The sequence below is a fragment of the Pipistrellus hanaki genome (assembly GCF_964339955.1).
Source record: "Pipistrellus hanaki genome assembly, chromosome: 9".
Classification (NCBI taxonomy): domain Eukaryota; kingdom Metazoa; phylum Chordata; class Mammalia; order Chiroptera; family Vespertilionidae; genus Pipistrellus; species Pipistrellus hanaki.
Window position 1 is genome coordinate 70,821,050 of NC_140511.1, and position 22,867 is coordinate 70,843,916.

Here is a 22,867-nt window from a genome sequence, read left to right on the forward strand (position 1 = left end):
TTCCAGGTTTTTTTTAGGTCAAAGTATTGAAACCATCTTTAAATTTTATAACTGTAAAAATATAAAGTTACTCTTCCCTATCATTCTTAGAGAAAGTTCACAATAAAGAAGAGAAAAATTAATAGAATTACAATTGATAAGTCCTATTCAACTGCCCAGCTGGCCACCTAATAAATTTCCAATATTACAAGGAGTTCTTTATGGAAAATGCAAAGTTTTTGACAAAATTATACTGTATCACTAGTGATCTTGTTTATGTGGGGAATGTAATATACTCAATGAATGTATATACATTGAATGTGTTTAGAACAATTAAAAATATATTGGGACCATATTTTATGTAAGATGCTGCTCCAAGTACGTTGGAGTAAGAAAGAGAACAATATGGTCAAGATACCTGCCCCTCCACACTTATATTCTAAATAGTACAAACTTTAAATCACATGCATTCACATGCCATCCCAATGAAAAAATCAAGCTTTGTTGTTCATTTTAAAGATTAAAAAATAGGCCCATGTATGATAAGCACTTCTTTTGAAGTTAAAGGTACTTTTTATTCTAAAAGACATGCTACTTTCATTATATTTGTGGAAAGATAAGATGGGAAAACAACTCTAGACTGTCTGAAGGAAATATAGCGCACCTGACACAAACTTCTTTTCTGGCACAAAGAAATTGCTGATGGCAAAGTGGTTCTATCAGTCCTGAACCAATCTAAAGTCTTCAACTCCTACAGAGCTAGATAATATGTTCCTGAGAGTATTCCAGTGTGTGAAAGCACTACCTGTTACACTTGGGCTGTGAAGTCTACCTTAATAAAGAGGAGGAAAAGGTGTGAAAACACCCTCTGGTTCTTTGTAACTGGTTACTCATCTTGAAACAGGAATATAAAAAGGCTGAACATAAGCATCCAGCAAACAGTATTCACCCATGGCTTTCTGGAGGCCCCTAAGTAAATGGATGAGTCATAGCTCTGCTCTATGACAAACATGTAACATCAAGAACCTCTTTTAATCTTTATAATCTAGTGGTCAGAGATAATAGTAAGCTTTTTTTTTTTTTTTTCCTAGAAGGTTCTCTCCAAATTTATTTTCAATGAAGATAATCTGGAGAAAGTTTAGGTGATATTAATTACTTTCCTAGAGTCATTTTCATTTAAAAACTTATTCCCAAATGGTTTCATCATGAGAATATTATGAAGAGATCTTTGAAGAATACGATTAGTGTGGGTGTATGAGCAGAGTGGTTGTTTATATGTTCATTTCAGTTATGATTTTGATCAAATTTGTTGCTTCTATTGAATTATTTCAGATTAAATTTTGTTACAACTATTGTGTTCTAGAAGTGAGTAGCATGTAGTAGTATTTTGTTCTATAAATTGTTCTATACAAGTAAAAATAAGGAGAGGAGGTCCTTCTACAGTCAATTAAGTTTGATAAATATTCCACATACCTCACCTCATGGAGAATCATAAAGCATGAAAGCATGTTAAGTGCTCAAAATTGCCCTATAAAAATGGGATCTGATTAACTTATTATCATTCAATGAACCCAAAATATATTTGGTTCAAACACTTTTTTTACATCAAACTTTTCCCTTTAGAGTGTGTTCCTTAGAGGCCTGAACTAAATTATTATGGTAGAAATAAATCAAACTAAGTTTCCAAATAGCCACATGTTTGTTTTTTCCGTATAGTTTCATAGAGTCAATAATTAAATAGCTCTGTTTAAAATTAATTTTTGAAATCATTTCTAAAAGTATCAATTGTGAAAATGTATAAGTGAATGTGATAAGGCTTAAGGGTAGAAAATATAAAATAATATTTCCATTTGATGAATTATGCAACAGTGTGATATCCAGCTTTAGGAAGGTTTGAGTTGTAGATCACATGTAGAGGATGATGTTTAATTCCGGCTGAATTTAAGAAAGATGGTGTCAAACTCAGGTGCTTCTAAGGGAGTAGTGAATGGCCTATAATTTTATGTTGAATGGGCAAAAGAAGAGTAAGAATCAAAAACATTGCTTTGAGTTGTCATTTTGTTGTTTTCAAAACTACTTTAATAACTTCATCACTTATATCTCCGCTTTCATTCTTCCCCTAACCCAACCCGTACCCGGGAACTACAATGATTATTTTTTAAAAGTTAGTTACATTGTGTCATCTCGCTACTGAAAATCTTCCAATAAAATTCATAATCCTTACCATGGTCTATGAAATCCTAGTTCCATATTGCTCAATTACTGCTAACTCATTCACTACCCAACTCCAGCCCACATTGGTTTTCAACAGAAGTTTTGAAAACTACAAGCACATTTTTACATTAGACTTTGCTCCTATGATTCCCTTTGGCTGCTGTGATTTTACAGTGACTATACATGTGTCTCTTCACTTTAGTTACTCAAGTCTTGCTTCAGGGATCCCCTTCTACATGAGGACTTCCCTGATCAGTCTTCTCCAATCTGCAATCTTTTCCTGCTTCTCTTTCCTACCAAGCACTTAGCATTTGCTGATAAGATGTTATATATGTATTTGTTTACATAGTAATAAAAGTAATGCTAATGCTACAAGACATACGTTTTGTATTTTATCAGCATAATGAATAGAAGATAGTTTCCCTACTTGTACAAAGTTCAAATGTCAGTGGCAGCAGGGAGGTCAGATAAGGGTCTGAGTGACAACTGTGACCTGTGGCTTTAAGGTGCACCCTGGTACCTTAGTAGAGCCAGCAGGCAATACAGAGACAATAGAGGGCATGTGGGAAATACATGAGCTATATCTGAGAATGGGGACACATCGCTTCCTCTCACAATATTTTTGCTACAACTCAGTCCTATGGACAGCCATCACTGTAGGGATATTTAGATATGTGTTCAGCTGTCTGTCAAGAAGGAAGAGTAGCCCTGGCCAGTATGGCTTAGCTGGTTGGAGAGCCATTCTGTGCATTGAAGGATGAAGGATGAAGGGTTTAAATTCCGATCAGGTTGTGGGTTCAATCCCTGGTCAATCCCTGGTTGGAGCACATGCGGAAGGCAACCAATTGCATGGATATCTCTCTCTCTTTTTCCCTCTTGTTTTCTATCTCTCTAAAATCAATAAAAACATATTTTAGAGTGAGGGTTTTAAAAAAATAAAGTTCACATTAAAAAAAGAATAGATATTATTGTGTTGCCAAGGTTCCAGTGCAGATGCAAGGAAAAAGGGTCCTCACGATTGAAGAAGAAGCAGAAGCAGAAGCAGAAGCAGAAGCAGAAGCAGAAGCAGAAGCAGAAGCAGAAGAAGAGATTTCATCACAAAAAAAGAATTGTAACGATGCTGTGATGGATGTTAACTAGACTTATTGTGGTGATTTTTCAATGGATACATATGTTGAATCATGCTGCACATTTGAAACTAATATAATGTTAGATGTCAATCATTTATCAAATAAATAATATTAAGGAAGAAGGGAGACTAAGGAGGTTTGGTACAAAATCACTTAAGTTCTTTCACATCACTCAAATGAAAAGGTAAATTGCATAAGGCAAGGATTTTGGTTGTATCATTATATCCCCATCCCCTAGAAAAGTGCCTGGTACATAGTGAATGCTCCACTAGATATAAATAATATAAAAGCATCATATTTAAACGGGCTTAATATGTGTCAGGCATGGGTCTCAACACTTCACATAAAACACTACAAAATGACCTTTGATGGCAGGTACTCTTCCTGTCACATTTCACAGGTGAAGTTAATGAGGCATAGAGATGATGAAAACTCTCCTGGGGTCATAGAGGTGGTAAACATCAGAATAGAGATGTGAATTAAGTTTGTCTGGATTCAGACATTATGTTCCTTCAAACAATGCCTCTCTATATCTATGAAACAAATAACTATATAAGTAAGAATTTTCAAGTTTAGCAAGTCAATTCTATTTGTGAATTGCGCCTTTATCAAAAGTAATTTTTTTCCTTATTTTCCACTATAAGGGAAGTGAAAAATAGTTACCTACCCTGGGTGTATCTAAGCTAGGCACATCCAACAGTTATCCTAGCTATAATTCTAAGATATTCTGCTTCCTCATCCTGGTCACATAATACATTTTTCTTCTTGTAGCAAAGTAAATAAAATTAATTCAGATTTTATTTAGTCATAATACTTTTTAAAATTGATTTTAGGGAAAGAGAGAAAAGGAGGGAGAGGGAGAGAGAGAGAAACATCAATCAGTTGCCTCCATAAGCACCTTGAGCAGGGATTGAACACTAAACCTAGGTATGTGCCCTGACTAGGAATGGTGTACAGGATGATGCTCCAACCAACTGAGCAACACCAGCCAGGACTTAATACTCTGTTTTCTAATAGTTTGGCTATTTTATTGGGAATGATGTTTGAAAATCCCTTTAATAATAAAGTTCACCTTCTGTCTTAGATCCTAATAAAGACAGGACTTAAATGTAAAGTTTATAGACTACAGGAGAAATGTTAAGCCTAAATTCTAATTCTGAAATCTATTATTGTGATCTGCCTTTAAATGTCATCCTCAAAATTCTACATCCTTCTTGATTTAAAATAAATTCATATAAAATAAGCCTTCTAGCTCAGACACAGGTCACACCTGACTCCTGTGTTCAGAGTAATGGTTTCAGAACCTAAGAAAGGTGGAGCACAGGAAATAAGAAAAATCAATCATGAGACACTATATCAAACCTTCCCATTTAGAAAGACTCTGGATTTATGTCTGTATATTTTAAAGTTAGTATAAATTATTGATATTTATGAATGGCACATCTACAGTTGTCTCATTATTTTAATAATTATAAGTACATAGGATTTTGTGGCTCAACTAGATACAGATTTCCTAATAGTTCTTAAAGAATATGGAAAACTAGAGGCCCGGTGCACAAAATTTGTGCACTTGGTTGGAGGGAGTCCCTTAGCCCAGCTTGCGCCCTCTTGCAGTCTGGGAGCCCTTGGCAATGAGCCTAAGCTGGAAGTTTGATATCCTTCTCATTGCCACTGCGCTGTGCTCTCCAGCCATGAGCCTGGCTTCTGGCTGAGAGGTGCTTCCCCTGTGGGAGTGCACTGACCACCAGGGGGAAGCTCCTGCATTAAGCATCTGCCCCCTTGTGGTCAGTGCACTGCACATCATAGTAACTTGTCATTTCCATATTAGCCTTTTATTTTATAGGGTAACCAGGTGAATGATTTCAGTGATTTCCAATGGCCAAATGATGGTTATCCACCTTGCTGTTGTTTTTTGTTGTTACTGTTATTTTCACTCTCACACTTTTGCTTGGGATATTGAATACAGAAGGACTATGAATCATTAAATTATATGTCACTAATATTAGATTTTTGAAAGTCTTAAAACTGGAAAGGTATATGATTCTTTCAAAATTGAGAAGAAGAGTAAAAGTAGGTTCTGGTATTTCCAAGGAATGGCCTCAGCCACATTGTAATTACTATTTAGGAAAAGGGCCATAACACTGAAGGGTGAGCCCAGATATCAGAATGTTGGACAATGCTTTCAGATTAGGTTTTCCTGAGTTATAGCTGGTGATCTGTAGCAGAAAAGATAAAGAAATTTAAAAAATAAATAATGAAGAAAATGAAAGAAAGTAGGAGAGAGGGGAGAGGAGTAGAGAGATAGAAAAAATAAATAATGTAAAAATACGAGATAGATAACCTCATTTATGTTTATACTTTATTATACCTCACTCTGTGCTGACTGGCTGGCTTGCTTATATATGTGTACATGTACATTTTTAAAAAATATTTTTATTGGTTTTTCACAGAGAAGAAGAGAGAGGGATAGAGAGTTAGAAACATCGATGAGAGAGAATCATTGATCAGCTGCCTCTTGCACATCCCCTATTGGGGATGTGCCCGCAACCAAGGTACATGCCCTTGGCCAGAATCGAACCCGGGACCTTTCAGTCTGCAGACCGACACTCTATCCACTGAGCCAAACTGGTCCTGGCAACATGTACATTGTTGATCCATGGATGCAAAGGACCAATTGCATGTGTTGCTCTATGCCATTTATATAAGGAACTTGAGTATCCACAGATTTTGGTGTCCCCATGGAACTAATCCCCCATGGATACAAAGGGCCAACTGAACTTAACCTAAGCACCACATTTTTCAAAGGTCAGCTGTATATATTTGGCAACTTTGGTGTTTTGCTGAATGCTTTATTCATTATGGTGCTAATAATTGCTGTATTCTTGCAAGTTACCACAAAACAATTATGAGTGCACCCTCCCAATGAGATAGCATGTAGATAGCACAATAAAATATAATTACCTTCCTCATCTACTCACACTTGGTGGTGTGCTACTGTGATATAAGCTGCTCTTAAAATGTTTTATTATGTCCTCACCCTAGCCTCCTGTCCTTACGGATAACGGTACCCAGTGGCATGCTTTTCTTGACAGTGGCTTCTGAAACCATTATTAGAGGTTTCGCTGAAATGTTTCTACTGTGTCTTTGGTAATAAGCAAGTGTTCCCAGTAGATCAAACTTAGTGTTTAGAAATCACGTAACAGTCTTACCCAGAAACTTTTAAAAGCGTGATAGGTCCTCCCCAATATAATATGGAGCAGGCTCACCAGTGGCCGCAGAGTATTAACTCCACTCTGGATAAAAACACTGAGGCACAGATATTGAGAGATCTCTTTTCAAAGCTACACAGGCCATGGAAAAGTAATTTAACAAATTTGGGTGTAAACGGCCTCTCTTGAGTATTCCTATACAAGTGAAATTCTTCTAAAATGTATGTGAAAAGATTTCAGGTTGTATAGTCTACAAGCTTAGCCAGTGTCTATATTACATGCCTGTTAACATGTAATATTATGAAATTATGTAAATATAAATGTTGGTCCCATTATTTTTTTAAAGTCTTAAGTACATTTACAATTATACATTGGGAGTGTAAAATGAAAATAAAATCTGATTTTCTAAGCAATATAAAGTTTCTTAGATAAAACATAAAGATAATTGACTTCATTATTTCTTTAATCATCTATTTTTGCAATAGTCCCAGAATCAATATAGGGTTCAGTGAAGTCAGTTTTCTGAATTATACTTGAGATATTTTTTGTTGTTGGTGGTGTTTAATACTAACTATCTAGGAAATGTACAAGCAAAACAAGAACTATATAACCCTCATCCCTAATACCTAGACCAGTGTATAGCTAATTTATGATACATGCTTGCTAAAAGAATTTCCGACTAACAAAATGACAGATGGACTGACTAACTGACTAGATCAATGACTATGAAAACATATTCATAGACTAATCTAAGAGCCAAGAATTATAGTGAAGCTCCATAGCTTTTAATGGAATATTATCTTTTTCATGATGGCAGATAAAGATAGAAGCCCTTTCCATGATCATTCATTTTCTACAAGAGAACAGCAAGGCTCAACAAATTTGAAATAAATCTGAGACATAAATATTTACCTGATACTGACATTTCGATATTCCTATTCATGCATGGGAAAGTGGCCTCCCTGTGTGAATAAGGCATGTCACATGACTGCAAAGGCACATGCCCTCCAACAGTAGTTTCTGTTGAAAGCCGTTTGATGGGAAATAGCAGCCTTCTCCATGGATCCATGGGGAAGTCCACACATTGCTAGAGGCATCACATTCCACCCATTTTCCACAATATGGGCAGAGTAGTAAATCTTAAATCAAGCCCACCTAAATCCATCAGAATCCTAGGTAATTCTATAAGGCAAGAAAAAAGAAATGAGAAGGTATACAGATTGGGAAAGAAGAAATAAACTTTTGTTTGTTGACAAATAGCATGATCATCTGTGTAGAAAATCTGAAAGAATCAGCAACAACAAAGAAACCTCCTGTTGCTACAAAGCAAGTATAGCAAGGTTGCTGGATATAAGGTTCATATACAAAATACAGACTTTTTGCGGTTGGGGCACATGCCCCAGTTTTGAGCTTGATTCCCAGTGGAGGCAGCCAATCAATGATCTATCTTTCTCTCTCCTCCTCTCTGAAATCAACACAAATAATTTAAATAAATAAATAATTAAAATAAACACAGAAAAATACATCAGAACCTCTGCATCTGCATCAGTTTAAGGATAGTGTCCAAACTCCTTGGCATGGCATATGAGATCTCTCATAAACTTCTCCCTGCCTAATGGTGCATGTTTACTTATTATACCCAGATTTGTTTGTATTTATGTGTGCACACACACATTTTCCCCACCCCTCACACGCTAATCATTCAGAACTTTTTGTTTATTGAAGCACAGGTGTGTCAGACTTTGTTATGGGCTTCCTTCTCTGACAGTGAGAGCATCTGCTCTTTTTTGATTAACTCATTTCTATTTCTCATTCAAGCCTCCTGTCTTGGAAAGCTGTTCTTTTTCTTTTTTCTTTTTTTTTTTTTTTAATAAAAATATATTTATTGATTTTTTTACAGAGGAAGGGAAAGGAATAGAGAGTTAGAAACATCAATGAGAGAGGAACATTCATCAGCCGCCTCCTGCACATCCACTACTGGGGATGTGCCCAAAACCAAGGTGCACGCCCTTGACTGGAATTGAACCTGGGACCCTTCAGTCTACAGGCCAATACTCTATCCACTGAGCCAAACAAGCTTGGGCCAGAACTATGTTCTTTATTCTCCTCCAGTGTTATCCAGGTGCCTCTCATTGCACCTTCTTTTATCAGGGAATGTGTCACATATTTCTATAATTGTTTATATATGTGGCTCTGTCCTTCAATGGGCTATGTCAGTGGTCAGCAAACTAAGGCTCTCGAGCCACATGCGGCTCTTTGGCCCCTTGAGTTTTTAGCAAAGGCCAGATTAGGAGTATCCTAATTAAGTTAATAACAATGGTACCTACCTATATAGTTTAAGTTCTAAAAATTTGGCTCTCAAAAGAAATTTTAATTGTTGTACTGTTGGTATTTGGCTCTATTGACTAATGAGTTTGCCGACCCCTGGCTATGTGGTCCTTAATGTAGAATTTGTGTGGTTTTAGCACAGTTCTGTGTCTATAGCAGGTGCCTAGAATTATTTGTGGGATAAGATTAATGGGGGAGGGAGAGAATGGAGTAAGCACTCATCCTAGAGCATCCCCATGCCAAACAACTATCTATGGCAACCTGTCCTTCAGGAAAAATGTGTGCAGTTGCTGGAAGCATTTTATGTCTTGGGTGGATAGAGCCAACTTAATTCCCTGGTGATGTTAATATGGCAACTTTCACCAGCCTGAAAATCCTCTGGCACCAGAAACACATAAATTTTGGAGGCTGTTTATGAGACTGAGAAGGTGAGTCAATAGACTCTATTCCAAGTTGGCACGAAGGGACATACTTCTAAACATCTAAAGCTCTGTAATTCACAGTGAGCTTCTCATTAACTTAAATGTTAATGTAAATTTAAAACATGTTGCATTGATCTGGAACTATTTTTGCATGCACATTGCATAACTGAGCTCTCTAACAACGGAATCCATATGGACATCCCTTCCCATCAGCTTCTGATTAAGAAAAGAGGAAGACTTCCTCTTTCTTCTGTCCTGTAAAATGATTGGTTTGAATGAAAGGTCAAGCTGTGAGGTGCTACTAGAATCTCTGCTGAGGAGGACAATGGAATTTGATAAAACTGAGCAGAAAGATCAATTTCTGAATCTATTCTCTCAGAGTACTGCACATATTGTTTTGCATATGCGTAGAGATTGGTGCCTCTCCATTTTCACTGATGGAAAAACTGAAGTCCTCATTACCCTGCTGGTGATCTCAGTCTATTTTGTTAGTTTTAGCCAGAATCTCCTTTCACTGGCATTTCTATTTCCTTATTTATTTATTTACATTATTTTTATTGAATTTATTGGGGTGACATTGGTTAATAAGAGTCTGCAGGTCTTAGGTGAGCAATTATGTAACACATCATCTGTATGTTGCATTGTGTTCACCACCCTAAGTCATGTCTCCTTCCAAGGCCATTTATCTCTCCTTTATCCTCTTCTACCTCCTCTCATTCCCTGCCCCCTTTCCCTCTGGTATTTATCATACTGTTGTCCATCTATGAGTTTTGTGGGGGTTTTTGCTTAACCCTGTCACCTTTTTCACCCAGCCCTACAAACTCTCCCCTCTGACAGCTGTCAGTATATTCTTTTTCTCTATCTATGGGTCTGTTCTATTTTGTTTGTTAGTCTATTTTGTTTAGTAGATTGAACACAGGAATGTGATTACATGCTATTTGTTTTCCTCTGATTGGCTTATTTCAGTTAGCCTAATACTCTCCTCCAGAATGTCACAAAGGATACATTTTTTCCCCCTTTGGGGGCTGAGTAGTATTCCATTATGTAAGAACCACAGATTTCTTATCCACGCATCCACTGAAGGACACCTGGGCTGCTTCCAAATCTTGGCTATTGTAAATAATATTGCAATGAACATAGGGGTGCAGTTAGTCTTTCCAATTAGTGTCTCTGGTTTCTTCAGATACTATGTTCCCAGAAGTGGGATCCTGGGTCCTGTGGCAGTTTCATTTTTGATTTTCTGATGAAATCCCATACTGCTTTCCATAGTGACTGTACCAATCTACATTCCCAGCAACAGTGCAAGAGGGTTCCCTTTTCTCCACATTCCTTCCAACGCTTGTTGTTTGTTGATTTATTGATGACCACCATTCTGAAAGGGGTTTATATTTTCTTATTTAAAAAGAAAAGAGTTTTCAAAGAACGTCATATTGTGTTAGGCTCACATAAAAGAAATTCTGGTGTTGACTATACTGATGATGAGGATGATCCCTGGAAATTCTTGTGTATGTTTACTCACTCTGTGCCAGACCCTGATGCAAAGTCTTTTATCAAAAGCTCTCACTTCATTCCCAAAGCAGTAGAGACGCTGATGCAAAGTCTTTTATCAAAAGCTCTCACTTCATTCCCAAAGCAGTAGAGAGGAGGGGTCACTCTCATTGCCCTATTTTACAGACCCTGAAACTGTCCCATAGAAAGAGCTTTCCTGAAGTTCTCCAAGTAAGAAGTGATGATGCTGACCCTGGTGTGCAGGATGGGCTGACTCCAAGGTCTTTTTCATCACCACTGCGTTCTGTGGGACCACACAATGCACCTCACATATGAAAGCCTGGAGTGGGGAATTTCTTTTTTAAGACATGCACATGAACATACAAGTGAGGATTCAACACTGCTCTTGAGAAGCTGGGTAGATGGATGAAATCCAGAAACCTGTTTCTAGCTCGTGAATACCTTGCATCTTATTGCCTTCCCTTACACGCCGTAAAATGTGAACAAATGGATTAGGGAAGCCTCTTCCAGCCCCACATTCCATGAATCTGCATAATGATACGATTCACTTTGTTCCAGTTGACAAACCCATTGCCTGGTTCTTCTCTTCACAACCACCCACCATGGCATTTCTTCACACCCATGTCACTGACCCTGGGGCAGCCCACCTCGCTCAGTGCTTTAAAACATGCTAAATACCAGGCGTGAAACTCAGGCTGGATGGTGGGGAAAAGCAGTATTTTGTTCCCCTGGACATACAAATAAAATACAAAAAAAACAACAACAAAAAAACAAAACAAAACGAAAAAAACACGAGTCCTAAAGAGAAATCAGACAAGGCCTTCATATATAAAAGGATAAATGATAACACATTCAGAAGCTCTGATAAATATAGGCCTGAGAGGATGTATTGAAAGGGAGTGTTTACTGGCTTCGGGATGGCCAACCAACTTTGTAGTGGGAGGGTATACAGCAGAGTAAGAAGGGATGTAGGCTCTGTGATCACACCTGCTAGTTCTGCCATACATTACCTCCCTCTGCACAACTGATTCACACCTCACCTTCTTCACCAATCAAAGGAGAAGCGTGGTTCAGAATTCTCATGGGATTATCATAGGGCTTAATAATAATATAAAGATAAATAATAATATATTCCAGTGTTATAAATATAGTACAGGCTTAACTTTGTTTCCATTATTCTGATAACAACAACAAAAAAGCTCATGTCTTAAAATTATCTGTGTGTGGGTGAGTAGTAATTTCAGCTATCACTCTATTCTCAGTTCTAGGAATTGTTATTCTTTTTGAAAAGCAATTACATGTAGCCTGGCGGGCGTGGCTCAGTGTTTATAAATCCATAGACCTAGAGGTCATGTGTTCAATTCCCAATCAGGGTATGCAGATCAACCCCCAGTAGGGGGCATGCAGGAGGCAGCTGATGGATATTTCTCATCAATGTTTCTATCTCCCCTCTCCCTTCCTCTCTCTCTAAAATCAATAAAAGCATATTTAAAAAAAGAAGAAAAGAAAAACAATTACACACAAAACAGCAATTAGATATGACTATTTCACCCAAGATGGTCCCCTTTCCCCTCTTTGAAAGTACCTGAGAGGTATAAAACAAAGTCATAATATAATGCCCAATTCTATAGTCTCTTTTACAAGTTGCCTACCATTTTCCAGGTTCTTGCAGAATTCCAATGTCTTTCTTTCCACATCAGGAGAAGAAATATAGTAGCCGAACCACCAGACATTAGTTCACAAAAGATTATAAACCCTGTGAGTTAAAAATCAAAACCTACTTAGTGTCATGAGATACACAATTGATTTTCCTTTTCAGATCAGTAGGTGAAGCTGAAATTGGTTGATTGCAGTCACTTTAGTGTAATTTACCAACAAGCAACAAATTGCCCATCAGATATAGAAGCCAGGAATTGGGTTCATATAATAAATTTATAAAATATTAGGCTGTATTTACACACGTGAGTTTTGTTATCACAAATTCTTCCTGACCATTCTACTTACATCAGACCACAACCTTAGGAGGAGTTATCACAGAATATGAAAAAAGGAAGGGGCTCAGAGGCAACTTGTAGAAAACCCTACATTTTATATCTGGAGTGATTAAGACTCAGTGAGGATTGGACACTTGCCCAAAGTTGCCTGGTTAATTATGGTAGAGTTATAAATTGACCGTAGTTCTGATCCTTCATCTGATACCTATATTTACTTATGTTCTTGCTGCTATATCCAACTGAGAAATCTGGAAATGACAGAGTATGCACTCTAATTTTTTATGTCCATTTAGAGTTGAAATAAACTGATAGTTATGTTTATTTTTATTGTTTTGAGCTCTTGACAGAGAGATGAGGTGAGGGCAAAATGTCTCTCCTATATGTGTGGGAAAAGTTATTTGCAGATAAAATGTTTCTCCAGTGAAATGCATGTGACACATTTCAATCATACTGCACAATGAACATTGACAAAAGTTTCAGTGAATATACTATATATGTGTACACATATGTATTTATCTATATTAGAAAGATGAATGAATATTGCATTGGTGTAGAGCAGATATATGGTAGACTGCTAGGGTTTGTGATGATAGCTGTTTTTAGAAACCATTATTATTGCAATATTGCATCATTCCAAATCACTCATATCTACTAGCAGACAGGAATGTCTAACCCCGATTTGTTTTCATTTGTAGAGCATGATTTAACAGCCTGATATCTGTGTTGTCTTACTCCAGGTGTAAAGGAAACAACCTCTTCAGAAATCCAGAAGACTTCTTAACTTCTTCAGGCTTTCAGAAAGATCAGGACTATCAGAGACCTTTTGATAAGGTAGGTTCTGAGTACCACTCATCTGTTTTCTTGGGGCTTTCCTTCCAGTTGCCCAAGTTCAGAAAGAAAAAAAAAAGTTTATTAAGTCAAAACAACAGACACATGGAGAGCCAGATATGACTTATTAATGATACAGTTACTATCTGAGTATACTGTTTCAGGCTTTGGCAAAAAATAGGCTTCTTGACATTGAACCCCAACCTTAGGTAGATGTCCCCATCCGGTCTGGGCAACTGCAGGCTTCCCCCACATGGCAGCCTACCCTCATGTAAAATGTCCCTTGTGGAGCAGCCGGCTTGACTATAGCTCTAAATAGCCTGCCCTCAAGATGAAGGTGAAGGGCATGGGTCCAACTTCTACTGACAAAACCTTGCTCCCATGGTCACCAATCAGGTACATAACTCTAATGACCAAGGGATGACGAGAGTAAAAGGAGCAAAAGACAGGCCAGGCCAGGTAATATAATGGAGTGTCCTTCACATTGGGGAAAAAAATAGCCAATAGGGAAAAAGCATTCTTCCCTAAAACCACTGAAGAATAGGAATAACCTACCAACAAAAAGGGCTGCATCAGGATCCTCTTAACCTAGTAGCATGTTGAGAGGATTCCTCTGGTGATGGAGGCAGCCACTGCATGGGGACTTCTGCTGCTTTAGGACATAACCAGATTCTAGACAGAATTTTTAACCAACTGTGTGCTACAAGTTATGTGTTTTTAGAGTCACAATGAACATATTGTCTTCATTGGCGTAGAGCAGATATATGGTAGACTGCTAGGGTTTGTGATGATAGCTGTTTTTAGAAACCATTAGAAACAGTATTTTTTTATTGGATTTATCAGGATGCATTGATTCATGCAAGTATATAGGTTTCAGGTGTACAGTTCTATAATACATCATCTGTATATTGTGTTGTGTTCACCACCAAAGCCAAGTGTCTATCAATCACCATTTATTCCCCCTTTACTCTTTCTAACCCTTCCCAGCTGGTAATCGTCATACTGTTGTTTGGGTCTGAACTTTGCATGCATGAACCTGGAAAGCATTATGCTTAGTAAAACAAGCCAGTCAGAGAAAAATAAGTACCATATGATTCCACTCATGTGGAATCTAATGAAGAAAATAAACTAAAAAGCAAAATAGAAATGGACTCCAAGAAAGAGAACAGACTGACAGCTGTCAGAGGGGAGGAAGAATAGGAGGCTGGGTGAAAAATGTGAAGGGATTAAGAAAAACACACACATCATAGATAGAGTATTGTTTAACTCTCAGGTATGCTATCGTATTATTTTGTACAGGGAATAGTTATTTAGGTGGTAAGTGAGCTTAGCGAGCTCCTCTGTGTAGTTGTCTCAATGGGAATTTGTAATTGTAATTTAATAAATTTTCTATGTCACTTGGATTTATTTGTTGGCAAAAATAAAACCAAGGAAAGAAAACACATTAAAAGTGTAGAAAAAAAAAGAACCCTAAGCTTTAAGAAACCTAAAATAATAGACTTGGTATGGAACTATGAACTAAGCCAAGCATATGTAGCTGGCTTTGGGGGCAGCACCCACTTACTATCTTCAATTGAATGATGCCTCTAGAATAAATGAACTCTGTTCCTTTCATATGTGTGTCTCATCACCTGAGATTCAAGATTTTGCAAGAAAAAAAATGTTTTATTTTAGTTATCTGATATAGTCAGACTTTGGTGATTTGCTCTCCCCTTGGTTATACTAAAGTAGCAAAGGGGGGAAAATATAATGAATTGGGAAATTTAGTCTTCTGTAATGGAAGGGAAATCATCTGGATTTACCACTCACCATTAATACCTATAATGAGGAAGAATCAATCATCAACCATCAGAAAGGAGGGCTCTATATTTGATATTAATACTTGCTACCTTGTTATTTATATATCCCCTATTAAGACAGAGTGATCCACAAAAATGTGTGGATTACGGTGACATTTAGAGAGTTGATTATTAGCCAAGGTCTCTTGTCTCTATGTCAAGGTACTGCTAAATAGATCAATTTTAAAAAATCTTACACTTCTGCAAGTTATTATGTTAGCTAGAAAGTACGATTAAATCTATAAAGGTCCTGATCTCATCTTGTGCTCACTTTGAAAGAAAGGAACTATCCCTTGTCACTCAACCTCTGCCCCTGCCTGGAATGTGGATGACTTCATGTATTCAAAATTGGAGCCTGATTTTTCCCATCTATTCCATTCAAGTATGGAATGGAAACACTTTAGACTTGAAATATATACCTAGCTACCAATATTGTCATCTTGGCAATGAGGGCCTAAAGATTTGCTGGAACTAATGAAGCCATAGAAGAGGAATAGAAAGACAAATATAGTCATTAGGAGGTGATCTTAGGAAGGAGCATGTCGAGTGGACCAAAGACATTTAGTGCCTAGACTAGAGACTATGTGAAAAGGTCTGGGAGTCAGGAAGTAGGACCACAAATGTACAAAATGGGAAACTGGCTTGGCATGCCTTCCTTTGTCAGTGAGGTATAAATTAGAGAGAAATGGACAAATATGTGATCTGTTTTCAGCTCTTGAATTTGGGGCCATGGTTTTCTTCTGCTAGGATGCCCAGACTAGGTACCCAGCTACACTTAGATCCTGGGGAAAGTAACTAGTCCCCAAAGAGAAATCAACTAGTCCCCAGATGAAAAATATTATATTGAAAGAGAGCAGAGGTGTAGTAAGGAGATAGAAAGACTGGGACTTTATTGGGGAACCAAACCTAATAAACTTTCATAAAACAAAGACTTTTAAAGTGGGGTAGGGTGGTCCCAAGTCAATCAACCAAAGATGTGCTCATTGTTGCTATTTAGTGAATGTTAGTTGATGACATGGTTGGATAACTAATTAATTATGAATATATGAGTCTATTTTCCCAGACATACATGCTTGCTTTTTATATCAGAACTATAGGCCTGGGGCATGAAATTCATGCACTAGGGGGAGGCGGTTCTCTCAGCCCAGCCTGCCCCCTCTCACAATTCGTGATCCCTCACTGGTTATTATCGCTGGCCTGCTCACTCCTTACTGCTCAGTTTGCTGTTCCTTAGAACTACTGTGGAAGCAGAAGAGGCTCTCATCACCACCACTGTGCTCACCAGCACACTCACCACCAGGGAGCAGCTCCTGCATTGAGCATATTCCCCATGGTGGTCAGTGTGCATCTAGTAGCCGGTCATTCTGGTTGTTCCACCATAATGGTCGCTTAGATTTTTATTATATAGATGAGTTCATGACAATTTGTCTCTTTTCTCTTATACTCAAACCTTTACAACATCATTTTTAGAATATTAGGAAACCAAAATAAAAAATAAAGAAGTAATATGGTAATGAGAGTAAGCTATGTCCACCGCTGATAGATCTTTCCTAAAGAATTTTTCTCAAAAGTTGAAAGCTATCTGATTCCTGGGCATAAACAAATCATAACAACATAAAGTCATATCATAGCGGAAAACATTCTAACTTTAATTGTGTTTGTTGTGTTATAAAGTTTCTAAGCATATTTAGAATCAGCTAGTAAAAGGATTGAAGAACAAGTTCTAGAAGAATATTTGTATATCTAGGGAAATTTTCCATGAATATTTAGCAAAGTGTATTAACATCTTAAGAGAGATCAGAATCTCCACTCTTCTTTGATGAACTATCATAGTTCTTCCCATTCTGTTGGGTGTAAGCAATGGCATGCGGATTTTTGTCCCATTTGGAATTGTTATCCTAATATGAATGGGTTCTATCAGTACTTAAGTTTATTTCTGACTTCTTGCTAAAGGGACTGAGAATTATTGCCTTGTGAGGGGTAATTAAATGAACATAGAAACAGAATGGAATGCGTAAGTCTTAAAATCGCCTTGTCGGTTGGGTCTGTGGTTCGTATATAAAAGGCAGGCATCCACATGGTGAGATTGCAGTAGCTGTTTCTTTATGATTGACATTTTTACTTAGGAACAGATTGAATTCCACTTATTTCTGGAAATATATCTATAAATTAGATCCCCCAGTGTGTAAAATGGGGTAGGTAATTTCAAGTGAAACAATATTATTGCCCCAATCTAAGAAGAACTAAAGGGACGGTTGCTATTATCACATCCATGGGAATTTTTGATAAAAAATAGATATAGCTTTTCCCAGTTCAGGTTGTCTCTGAAATGTAGCTATATTGGTAGTGACTGAAATAGTTATTAGATCTGATTCATAGAGTTCTTGGTAATAGGAAAAGAAACATGCCACATTCCCATGACTCAGGCCCTGGTTAACAATCCTTTGTACCATAAATCTGATGTAGCTCTAGTCAGGGACATCTCCAGCCCTATGGGAGGCTTCCTCCTCACTCTTTAAATTAAAAATTGAATTAAAACACCCAGTAGTGGCAAGCATATAAAGAAAGAACATTTTTTAAAACTGCCTTTGAGAGAGTATAACATGGTGTAACGCTTTCAGAAAGCAATGTGGTGTGCTATCAAAAAATCTTTTGAATGTGTCTTTCCCCTGACTTAACGTTTCCCTTTCTAAGATTTATCTTGAAGAGGTCATTAGATGAATGAATAAAGATGTATGTATATGGCTAATTGTGGGAGCATTGTAAACAGTTACAACATATGAGAAAGCTTAAATAGCTGAAAATAAAGGACTTGCTCTAATGTGGTCTCTTGGTGTAATAAAACACTATGCAGTAATGATGCTGCTGCTCCATTTGTACACAGGTGGAAATATATTTACAAGATGTTATTAATTGAAAGACCTGGTTGTAGAAAATTAGGTACATGTAATAGCAATAATTTCTATATTACATACTAGAGGCCTAATGCACAAAATTGGTGCAAGAAAAGGCCTTCTTTCCCCTGGCTGCCGGCACCAGCTCCCCTCTGGCACCTGGGACCTGGGCTTCCCTTGCAGTCATGGCTTCCTCCGGAAGGTCACCCAGAAGGACGTCTGGTCTAATTAGCATATCACACTTTTATTATTTTAGATAGTATGCACTGGTTTGCATAGAAAATATATGAGTCATGAAATTATGGATAATTCTTTTTATATATTCTATTTAAAAAAGAAATAAATAGATATATAAGTATATACATTGAGAAAGTAATAAATCACAAACTAAAAGTTCTTTAAAGGACAATAGATGAGCCTCTAGCTTCCTTAAAAGCCACACCCAATACTACCTCTTTATTATCCATGCTGTTTTCTCTCCAGAAGCAGGCCTTGAAAGAGATGGATCTGTGGACTGATGATGTTTTTCTGGAAATGGGACTGAGCTATGACTCATTTTATCCTAGTTTATCACAGTAATAATATCTCCTGCCTGCTGCCATAAGTCATAGAACTGATGGGCCATAACTTCTAAATAATATGGTAAAAAGTATGAAGGAGGGGCTCAACACTAATGCAAATTAAACCAGTTGATCATTATTTTAATCCTCACTTGAGGATATTTTCCCATTGATTTTTAAAGAGAGTGGAAGAGAGAGACAAAGACAGAGAGAAACATCAATGTGAGAGAAATACATCTATTGGTTGCCTCCTGCACAAGCCCCAACTAGGGCCTGGGGCCAGGGAGGAGCCTGCAACCAAGGTGCCTTTGATTGGAATTGAACCCAGAATCCTTGAGACCACAGACCAATGTTCTATCCACTGAGCTAAACCAGCTAAGGCAAGTTGATCGTTTTTAAATAGGACTAAACAAAAAGAATACAAGATATAATTTTCAATCCCAGGGCAAGGGATTGAAAAAAAAACATTGAAGATAGTTGAAAAGGAAAGACAATAATATATGTGCTTCTAAGCAACAAAATAAAGCCAGAATTACCTCTGGTGTGGTAGGTGGTTGGGGCTCACAGTGATGACTGACAGCCTCACAAGTCTGCTACCCTGTAATGTGCAAAAAAAAAAAAAAAAAAAAAAAAAAAAAAAAAAAAAAAAAGCTTAGGGAAGGAGCCAGGGTATTGCATGGGAGACCTTGAGCCATTCATTGTACAGTTATTATCAGGGCTTTAGAAGCAGCTAAATCCTGAAGTCAGTGCCCTTCAGACTAAGTCTCCTAGCCTTTCACCCAAACTTTTTTAAGGTCTGTCAGAGAATTCCTTTTCCTGTATTTATTTTTCAGTTTCAGTTGACATTCAATATTATATTAGTTGCAGTGTGCAGCACAATGGTTAGGGGTTTATATAGTAATTTATGAATTGGTCCCCCCTAAGGCCTGCCTCCACCTATTACCATATATAATTATTATAGTGTTATTGACTATAATATTCCCCTTGTTGTACTTTACATCCCTGTGTAACTATAAATGTTTACTTCTAATTCCCTTCATCTTTGTCCTCCAGCCCCACAACCCTTCTCTCATCTGACAAACATCAGTTTGTTCTCATCTATCAGTTTGTTTCTGCTTTGTTTGTTCTTATTTATTTATTTACTGGAAGCCCAATGCACAAAGATTTGTCCAAGAATGGACCTTCCTTCCCCTAGCTGCCAGCATTGCCTTCGCTCTGGCCCAGAGCCCCCTTTCTGTTCCAGCCCAGAGCTGCCTTTCTGCCTTCCCATGCTGCCCAGAGGCCCGGAGCAGATGTGATGGGACCACGAAATGCTTGAATCATCACCATGGCGATGACAAAGCATCCCGCCCCACCCCGGCCGCTCAGTGCCTGTATATGCATCTTTGTTGGGTTCATTTGCATAATTGCTCCTGATTGGCTGGTGGGCATTGCGAAGGTGTGGTCAGTTAGCATGTTATTCTTTTATTAGATTGATTTATTTTAGATTCCAGGTTATTGACTTCACTTATTGTCCTAGAATATTGGGACTATCTATCCCATACTGCACCCATGGAATAGTTCATGTCCCTGAGGTAAAGAATCAGTCCTTGACACCTAAAGCTAGGATAGAAGCAACCCTGTAGCTCTAGGTTCCCTGGAAATTGCTTCTCACTTAGCATTCTTAGATGCATCCATGTCCGTGCCATGAAAGCTTAGGAATGTCTGTTTTTTAAAGAGGTTTGGAATTGGTCTGTTTGTGGAGGAGTTGACTTATCCCAGTCTATTTGTTATTACTATTATCATAAAAATAATGGCAGGTAACAGTAACAGAGGAAGAACTTCCTACGCATATAATTGGACCTAAGCCTCTTCTCAGTGAATTATCCCAGTAAATCTTCACGGCATCCTTCCTTCCCTCACAAGAAAGATAAAGGCACTGAAGGGGAAGAAGCTAAGTATCTTGTTTGAAGTCATTCAAATAGAAAGGAGGTGGGCATGGGATTAAAACCTACACAGTGCGATTTAAATATTCTTAAGAATAGGTAGTGCTTCTGACTCCGTGTGAAACAGAATACATTATAATGTTTATTTATGATGACTTGTTCAAAGTAACAATGATCATTTTAAAAGACTGACATTCAATATAGTCAAACAAGATGCTCACAGGACTCAGAATTTCAACTTTTTATGTTTTTTTAATAACAAAAGAAGAAAGTGATTGAGGAATCCCTTTGTTCATCTTTAGATTTCTCCTTTTGCCCTAACCAAGGGACACATTCATGGCAAATAACAAGATATGAATGAACTCCATAGTTTCAAAAGGGAAAGATGCCGAAACCTGTTTGGCTCAGTGGATAGAGCGTCGGTTTGTGGACTGAAAGGTTTCGTGTTCGATTTTGGACAGGGGCATGTACATTGGTTGCGGGCACATCCCCAGTAGGAGGTGTGCAGGAGGCAGCTGGTTAATGTTTCTCTCTCATCAATGTTTCTGACCCTCTATCCCTCTCCCTCTCTGTAAAAAAATCAATAAAATATATTTTTAAAAAATAAAAAAATAAATAAAAGGGAAAGACATCCATAAGAACATAGTTCCCAGTCATAGTATCTGAATGGGGAAAGGCACACTGTAAGTATGTTTCACATGTTTTCCAAATGTATGCCAAATACTAAGTATATTGTATTTAGCACATATTTGGAAAGCAAGGGAAATGAAAATTACCTGGTAAGTCTCAGCTGTGCCACGGCGATTTTAGCTGAGAATGCTTAAGAATAAAATAGAAAAGCTATTTGCAGTTCTATTGGTACATGATCTTGTTTTCTCTCTATGCAAGATATTCCTTTAAAAATGTCACTGTCATCATTGAGCATTTGCTCAGTCATTCAATGAATGTTTATGAACATTTACACTTGCCACAGAGCTAGTGGGTTATCTGGGTGAGCAAATGTCCTCTTCAGTGGAGGGAAGTAGGGACATTCCCCAGAAGCTTAATATCTTAATAGTATATGGTAGCATGAGAGGAACAGATGCACATTTACATAAAGATATATACGCTTGCCCACATATATGCATATGCCGTCTTGCCACTCTGCAGGAGGGAAATATCAATCACACTGAAGATATTAACAGAATGTCTGGGTGGTTTCCGCCTTGATGGAAGAAGATTTCATGGATGAGTAGTTTTGAAAAGTTTGGGTAAGAAAAATGACAGAATAAAATATGGTGGCACAGAATATGGAGACATTTCCTGTTTTGACACAAGGACTCTGAGGAGATCTCAGTTTCGTTAAAGATTATAATTTGAATTAGGAAACAGGTCAGTCAAACCCTTTTCTGGAGGGTTCAATATCAGAATTGATGTGAATGTTTTTCAGCGTATTTCTGAGTGTAAATGAAGCAAAACAAAATGCCCCCTTCATATCCTTTTTTGGAGTCTGTACTCTTTTATAAGATACTAGAGGCCCAGTGGACAAAATTCATGCACTCGGAGATGTCCTTCAGCCTGGCCTGTACCCTGCATAGTCCAGAAACCCTCAGGGGATGTCCAATTGCTGGCTTAGGCCCGCGTTCTATGAAGAGAACAGGCCTAAGCCAGCAGTAGGACATCCTTAGCACTGCCGTGGAGGTCACAGAGGCTCCCACCACTGTTTCTGTGCTTGCCAGCTATGAGCCCTGCTTCTGGCTGAGCAGTGTTCTCCCTATGGGAGCACACTGACCTCAACGGGACAGCTCCTGTATTGAGCATCTGCACCCTGGTGGTCAGTGCGTACCATAGCAACCGGTCATTCCACTGTTGGGCTGAAACTGGCTCTCCGACATCACCAAATTATAAATAAATCCTCTGTAATGTTTCATTGAGAAGAAGATAACACAAGAGTCATGCACACACTAATTGACACACTGTAATATGCAACCTGGTTTTTGCTTTGACAAAATGAGTTTATTAAGATATAACCATCGCTTAGGAATTGGAGCAAATGAT

The 22,867-nt window shown here is 37.8% G+C and overlaps 1 protein-coding gene across 3 annotated transcripts in view; it reads left to right on the forward strand.

Annotated features, from left to right (window-relative positions):
- The window catches only part of LRRC4C (leucine rich repeat containing 4C), a 907,789-nt gene that overhangs the window by 724,746 nt on the left and 160,176 nt on the right, over nucleotides 1-22,867 (forward strand). For all 3 annotated transcript variants that reach the window (XM_084894507.1, XM_084894505.1, XM_084894509.1), the window contains exon 5: nucleotides 13,523-13,616. The gene's annotated coding sequence lies outside the window, so the exon portion shown is untranslated. The remainder of the gene's footprint in view (nucleotides 1-13,522; nucleotides 13,617-22,867) is intronic.